The sequence below is a fragment of the Pleurodeles waltl genome, chromosome 3_1 (genome assembly GCF_031143425.1).
Source record: "Pleurodeles waltl isolate 20211129_DDA chromosome 3_1, aPleWal1.hap1.20221129, whole genome shotgun sequence".
In the NCBI taxonomy this organism is placed as follows: Eukaryota; Metazoa; Chordata; class Amphibia; order Caudata; family Salamandridae; genus Pleurodeles; species Pleurodeles waltl.
The window spans coordinates 256,870,311-256,878,289 of NC_090440.1; the positions used below are offsets into that span (position 1 = coordinate 256,870,311).

Below are 7,979 nucleotides of genomic sequence, written 5' to 3' on the forward strand. Positions count from 1 at the left end.
GGCAGTGCATGGGTTTGGGAGGCTGGTGTGCTAGCGGTGGCTAGAGAAGAAACCTTGCAGAGATCTGCAGTGTGCATTAAGAGAAATAAATTTCACCAACAACTACATACAATGCTTAAAGTGGTGGTGCCCTTACAATAACCTGTGAAACGACCCTATCGACTTAAGCAGAGAAAGTGGAGATCAGAAGAGAGTGTGCTGAGATGAAGGAATGTATCTGCTTCTTCTGGTTGCAAAATAGGATTTTCAGCTGCTGGAACAAATGGCCTTTGAGGTGACTTCCTCCCACAAGAGGCCACTCTGGCTCTTTGAGAAGGCGGCTTGCAGGCGGTTTTAGATCTGGGATTCCGACCCATGTCGCCCACCAACACACCCACAGTTCTTTCAAATTATTGCTAGGGAGACGTAGCTGCAAGAGTAGATAGCACTGACTGAAATCCATGTGTGAAATAGAGGGACTGCAAACATGGATGTCGAAGTTTCTTGCAGATTGCTACAGGCCACGCCCACAATCTTACTGTATTACAATTATCTAGCGCATCCTATTGCTGAAGCGTGTAATAGATAGATAGCACGCTACTTACTCCGTTATAGTGTCATACTGTATTTGTTATATGGCCTGCGTAGGTGTCGCTTGAAGGACAAATCTGTGTCTCTTGGTTTTGTGGCAATTAAGCTTAAAACGGACAACTTTGTGATAGCATACTTGTACAAAAGAGATGCTGTCATCTGATGAGCTCCCGTTTTCATGCAGTTTGCCCAGCATATCATGCAAATGTCCATGCAAGTAGACATGTAAATGAATAACTATCATAGGCTGTCATAGTATGGTGGCACTGGTATAGTTCTGTTGAAGAGAGATGAAGTACAGTTCTAACAAGATATATATCACAATTCATACATTTTTATTTTTTTGGAGTCTTGTACCTTTAACAGACACCATGAAAGGGGTTCACATTTCCATCCTCTAAGCAAGAGAACTGCAGTTGTTCTTTGTGGGCTGTGTAGTGTCCATGCTGAGCACTGAAAAAAATCCGGAAGTAACTTTTGATACTGCTAGTATAGTGCACAGATGGTGACCCCCTGGTCACTTTCGTGAGCTGGATAACCCAGCAAGATTGGCCACAGATTGGCCTATGGCTGACTATTGAGTATGCTTTAATGTGCAATTTCGGTTTTCTCTTTGATGACAAATTAGACTTTTCTGCCAAATTGCCAAAACCACCTCATTCGTCTGTTTCCTCTGAGATTGTAGTATTCTGTCTTTTTCAAGGGGGGTATGAGATTCCAAGTGATCAGTGCAGTAATAAGGATCAAGGCTAGATTATTGAAATTAATTATATCTTCCCCTTCCATGTATCCAAAATATCAAGCTGACTCAGAATTTAGTTGCTAGGATATTTTAGGGTTGCCTCAATTGGTGCCTCTCTCAACACCTCTGGCAACTTCACTGGGTTCCTATCGCCAAGCATGTTCAAACAAATTATTTATGACAGCAGCCCCACAGTCCTTCACAATTTACTAACTCCATCCCAGTATTCTAGAGCACATCACTACTGGTTCAAAAATCAAAAGTATGAGAGCGCGTATTCACACCTTCTCAGCTGCTAGCATCTGGAATGCACTCCCCTGTTCTTTGCAACTAATTTCAGACCACCTTACATTTAGGAAATTGATAAAGACATACCTGTTTAATCTGTAAATGGGCTCAGGCAATGCCCTGGTGGCTGGCTGCAGTAGCGAGTGCCGCAAATCCGTTGATGCATAAAAAGGAATGCCTGAGGTACAGGCATTTCAACAAAGCGAGGGGGGCGGCACAACTTCAATATGAAGACGACGGCCAAGAAAGGGAGTGGGTGGGGGTGGCTGTTAGTCAGGGGCCTTTATAAGAGAGCTGCAAACTGGGAAGGGGCGGGACAGCCAGAGGAAGAATGGGAAAGTAATGGGGGGTTATGGAGAAGAAGCGAAAAGGGCAGATGGGGGAAGAGAAGTGGTGGGAGGCCAGGGACCACCAGAGGAAGGGGGCGGGGCTATGACACGGTGCAGGAGGTAGGGCTGGTTTTAGCACGTACACAGGGGCACGGATTCAGCTGGAGAAGGGGATTCTAGGGGCCCCACAGGAGAAACTCTGCAGCGCCAGGACCCGCAGAGGGACTCGAATGGAGTTAAGGGAAGGGGGAGGAAGATGGGGGAGCGTGGAGGAGAGGCACTCAGAGTGGACCAGGAGAGAGCGAGAAGGGACCCCTAGAGACAGGCTCCTAAAGGTGTACACAAGTGTGGTACAGGAAAGGGGTGCCTTTGGGAAACCGGCGAGAAGGGGGTGACAGGTTGAGGGGGGTAGGAAGGGACATAGACAGGGAGGGGCTCCCAGCATGGAGTGATTAAGGGACCAGCCCACCAGAACATGAGTTTATTTTCCAGGTGCCCAGGTTCAGCAATGCAGAGGACTCAGGGGAGCCCAGTATGACTCTGCAACCCCGAGGCGAAGGGAAGGCTTGACCCCTTATGGCCAGATGGACGCCGCCTGGGGACAGCAAGATCACCGTAACAAGAAGCCCAGTACTGCATCAGCAGTGCACGCATATAGCGAGTACCAAACTATTGGTGATCAGCCCTATGTATGGAAGTAGCAGGTTTCGGTGGATAGTTTGGGAGAGTAGGGTACGTCCCCCCCCACCCGAGTAGGGCATGGAGCCCGGATTGTGATGTTGAATTAATGCTGGGGTGAAAGGCGCAAATGCTGCCACAGGGGGTGAATGTACTTACTTGAATGAGGATACAGTGCTGCATTACGATGAGGAGAGTTTAGAGGAAGGTGAACTTTTTGACTATGACAAGGGGAAGAGTGAAGAAAGAAAGTGGTGGAGTCAAGGCGAGGGAGGTCGGGGGGAGAGGTGACTCTCATAAATCTACGGTTATTGTTTTACAGGAAGAAAAGGCAAGGAAGCTACACAATGGGGATCAGGAAGTGATGCCCAAGAGAGACCAGCTGGCGAGGCGGTGAGCTCCGGCATGGGCACCGACCTTGGCACTAGGTAAGGATCGTGCAGGGGCACATAAGGCGGTGATAATATCTGTGGGAGAGGATGTGACTGAGTCACAAAAGGGTAATACAAGATTGCAGAATGGAGCTTATTAGACAGACACACGAGTGGGTGCTGAGAACTATATTGGCAACGCAGGTCAGACAGACAAGAAGACAGGAGGTAGTACAACAGACGGCAATCAGGGTGGCACATCAGGGGGACACATTCAGGAATACATGATGAGTTGGAAGAAAAGTCTGGCAGGGAGGCTAAAGAGAGGACAATGGAGGTGATAAGAAAGAACCCAAGGAGAGTAAAGATTTGAAAGTCTAAAAATTGCCATATATGGGGGTGTCAAAGCCATTAGGGGCACACCTTATGCCAGCAACGAACAAAAAAAAAAGACCTTGAATAGAGCATATGTGGAGATGCTGAAGCTCTTGCATGGGGAGCTGAGGGTAAAGGAAGGCTCGAAAGAGGAGGAGTATGAGCCGGCTAAACACCCAAAGGTACCCTTGACTATAGAGAACTGGACGACGGCTTTCCTTATTTATGCAAGCGAATATTGCGAGAATCACCCAGAGAAGTGTGTGGCTCTATTTAAATAAATGGACATGATTCGGAAGGCACAAATTAATTAAGGGGTTTAAGCATGGGCCCAGTACGATGACGAGTTCAGGCACAAAAGGCAGTAGACTCTGACACACAATGGGGGGGGGGTCGATTTCGAATTTTGGCACCATACCACTGGCCCTGCCAAGTTTGGCAAGACTATTTTCACAGCTGATAGTATATCATCCCTTTCAGGGGTGTCCCACTTGGGGACGGGTGGGGTCAACAATTAAAAGGGAATCAGCACAAATGGAAGACTTTTGGGACTTTAATAAAGGATTGTGCATAAGGGAGTATTGTAAGTTTAGGTATGAATGCTCCAAATGTGCAGGCAGACACACCCTTGTTAATTGTTTTGGCGCGGAGGCAATCAAATGCAGCAACGGGACAGTGGACAAAGACAGGAGGACTGCCAGCTTACCAGCAACATACCCCTCCTCAGGTTTCAGGGGACGACAGGGTGGGCATGGGGCTGGAGGAAAAAGCTCTTACTTCCATTAAGTTAAGTAGATTAAAAGTTTGGTTGACACAGTGTGAGAACAAAGACGATGCTAGAATACTATTGGAAGGGCTTGAAGGGGGTTTCTCTCTGAGGTATTTAGGCATGAGGATGTGTAAGCAATCTTAAATCTGTGGCTCACATGAGACAGGTTGTGCAGGACAAATTGATGAAAGAGATCAGAGAAGGTTGAATGGCAGGACCTTTCAATGACTGGTCAATGACTGGCCAATGGCAGACTTGATGGTGTCACCCATTGGAGTTGTGTTAAAGAAGGAGAAAGTGCAATATAAGCTCATGCAGCATCTCTTGTGGCCGGGGGGGAGCTCCACATCAACAATTTCATATGGGAGGAAGTGTTCTGTGACATATTCCTCGGTAGACGTGGCCCTGTGTATTGTCAAAGAAATGGGTAGGGGGACTTTGATGGCAAAAGGTGACTTTAAGTCTGCCTTATGCTTATTGCAAGTGCACCCAAATGATTTTCAACTACTATGTATTCAACTTGAGTGTCAGTAGTATGTGGACAAGGCACTTTCCGATGGGGTTTGCATTGTTTGAATGTTTAGCACGTTCCAACAATGGGCTTTTATGTGGGCAACGGGGTATGGATATGTGAATCATTACTTGGATGATTTTGAGGGAAGGAGGGGCACCCTGGACTGTCGAGAAATGTTGGAAATCTTTCACTGGGATTATGGCAGACTTAGGGGTTCCGCTAGCACCAGAAACAAGAGTGATCCCAGCACAGTGCTGCCTTTTTTGGGCATTGAACTTGACTAAGGGGCAAATGAGACCCGTTTCCCGGTGGACAAGAAACTGAAAATGTGTCTGCTTCAGCAGACAATGTTGACAAAGAACAAGGGGGCAGTCAAGGAGGTACAGGTGCTATTAGGACACCTACATTTCACATGCAGGGTTGTGAGAGCGGAGAGAACATTTTGTAGGAGGTTGGGGATGTCACTTTCTGGTTTACCGCTACCACACCACAACATACGGTTGTCAGCGGGACAAAGGAAGATTTGAGAATGTGGCTTTTCTTTTTAGAATCAATCAGTGGAGTGGCCCTCAGGGTGAGGCCAGCGCTGAAGTGAGAAGTGCAGGTTTACTCAGACGCTGAGGGGGGGAGATTGGGTTCGGTCTGTACCCAAGGGCCAGAGGTGTGCGAAGGAATGGCCACAGAACTGGAAAAGAGTGGGGAGGTGTATTGCATTCCTGGTAGTGGTGGTGTCAATGTGGGGAGAACAATTGGCACCCAGGAAGGTCATATTTCATATTGACAATATGGCGGTAGTGCAGGTAGCAAGCAAGCAGTCAGCTGGGGACACACAAGTATTGAAGTTGCTGCGGATTTTTGTTTTACAATGTCTGAAGTTTGACATTATGTTCAGGGTGCGACATGTACCAGGTGTGAACAATGACACTGCGGACGATTTGTTTCAATTACAGGTGGAGAAATTTCATGGGTTGACCAAGGACACAGACAAGGTCAGGAGCAGGATGCCCCTTGAATTGTGGACAGCAGGTGATGGAGGATGCTACAGCTGGTGGTAGAATTGCTGGCAGTTTTCGACACAGCAGGCTTTTAGTCAGGCTTGGGGGAGTTCCAGATTGTGGGGCCGCTAGTGAAAGGGAGCAGGGGAACAGGTGGAGGATGTGTTGCAATTTATCATGTTATTAATAGATAAGGGACAGTCCAGAGTCACGATAACAGGCAAGCTGACATGGACTGCGTTCATGGACAAGCTGTTTTGGGGGTATGTTCCAATGGCCAGTGAACTGGGTGGCAGGATAATTGAAAGGTGGGCCAGAGAGAATGGATAGGCTGGTCCAAAAAGACAGCCAGTATCATGAGAGCTACTTTGGGGAGTTATCCAACACTTACCATTAGTATGTGTCAGAAGCGGCTAAAATATTCTGTTTGCAACACTAAGGAAATGGCTGTTCTTCGGAGCATTTAGAGTTTCTGAGCTCTTGGGGGATAAAGGGACGAGAGGGCTATTATGGAGGGAGGTGGAGTCTTGCAGAGACGAGTTGGGAGTCTGGCTTCATAAGTCCAAGATGGATCAAAGGGAGCACGGTAAGTTTAGCACTCCTGCACAAGTACCCAGTAGCAAAGCTTTCCCTGGTAAGTTGGGCAAGCATGTTGAAGAAGAGAGAAGTTGCGGGAGAAGACAGGATTTTTTTAGCATCAGGATGGTAGGCCAGTGACTGTCTATCAGCTGTTGGTGGTTTCGAGCCAGGCATTGTCCCAGCTGGGTATGGTGACTCTGAACTGTGGACACATCGCTGTCGCATTGGAATGGCGACGGAAGCTGGAAAAAGGGAGTGGAGTAGGGACAATATCATAAAACTGGGAAGATGGTCCTCTGACTGTTTTCAGTGATACAAATGAGGGGAGGGTGGAGTCAGTATATGAGCATACACTAACATGTGTTGTCTGTGTTTTTCAGGTTCAGTGCCAGGCTTGGAAGCATCCGGCCTATCCATGTGGATAGTAGGACATCTCGTTTGTTAAATGGGCAGCGAAACAGGCTCGGAGACGTGCCCAGGGAGACAAGTTGGACTTCGATCTGGCGAGGCTGCATATTCAATGGCATGAAAAAGGGGGAATGTGATAGACGGAGTTATTACAATGTTTGAATAGGTTGCTAATTCGGGGACAATGCCCAGATATTGTACTTAGTCATTTAGGTGAAAACGATTTAGTTATGAAAAAAGGGCATAGTGGTAGTGCAGGACATGAAAGACGACCTTTTAGAAATCAAAAGACAATGGTCTGGGAGCCACCTTATGTGGACAGAATTAATTCTCATAAGAGTATGGAGGGGGGGCGATAAAATCAGCAGCCATAGAAAGGACAAGGCGAAAGATTAACAAAGAGATGAGGACTTTCTGTAGAAGGAATGGTATGGGCAGAATTGAACACACGGACCTGAGTTATGATACTGCAGAATTTTTCCAGGGGGATGGTGTGCATTTGTCCTTTTATGGCACAGAACTCTACCTACTATAGATTCACGAAATTATAGCAGCAGCGCTTAACATGCATTCGAAGGTGGTGTGGCTAGTTAAGGGGGGGCAGAAAAAGAAGGGGTAGGTTCCTTTTTCTGGGTGGTGGTTGTCCGAGAGGTTGGCAAGGGTTAGCCAAGTTTATTGTTGTTGGCAGGGGCAATCCAGACCAAAAGGGAACGGGTAGACAAGCACACGCCAGGAAGTTTAAAGTTCTTTAACAAGTTAAATTAGTTGCAGATTAATAGTTGCATTGAAAAGGTATGGGATGTTAAAGGCCTCAAGGGAGTAAATTTAAACCAGAAAGCAGTAGAGTTTTTGCTCGTTTAGGTTGTGGAGGGAGGGACCTTTACAGCGGTGGGAGGTAGTTTAACATAGGTAACCCATCTGTATATTGAGGTTTTGTTTTATAAGGCTTTAGGCCAGGGTTATATTATGTGCACCTGTTTCAATAAAGAGGTCTTTTTCACACAAATAAGGTGTCTGTGGTCTCTGCTGCTGACCAACAGAATGTCTGCCCTTGTGGCTATTTTGGGGAATGGTGGGGACTGGGCTTTTTGGACAGCGGTGGGTATATCAACAGCCGTTTTAAGGGGCGAGCCACCATCCTGTTAGTTATTAACATTGTGGCTGGCAATAGGTGAAGGGCTTCTCCCACACTCCCAGCCCTAAATCTTGAATAGTTTGTGAGGTGAGGTTTGGATTAGGCAAAAAGGGTCTCGGGTTGGAAAAGATGTGCAGGGCGGGGAATAACTTATGGTTGTCGCTTAGAACAGGTGCAGAGGCGGTTGTCCGAGAAGTTGGCTGGGGCAGTCCAGGCCAAAAGGGAA

General features: G+C 47.2%; 1 long non-coding RNA gene across 1 annotated transcript; it reads left to right on the forward strand.

Annotated features, from left to right (window-relative positions):
* The first annotated feature begins 2,867 nt into the window (after window positions 1-2,867).
* LOC138283191 (uncharacterized) lies at window positions 2,868-7,178 on the forward strand. The gene is made up of 3 exons (XR_011201120.1): window positions 2,868-3,035; window positions 5,587-5,662; window positions 6,591-7,178. It is a non-coding gene; the product is annotated as an uncharacterized lncRNA (long non-coding RNA).
* The last annotated feature ends 801 nt before the right edge of the window (window positions 7,179-7,979 follow it).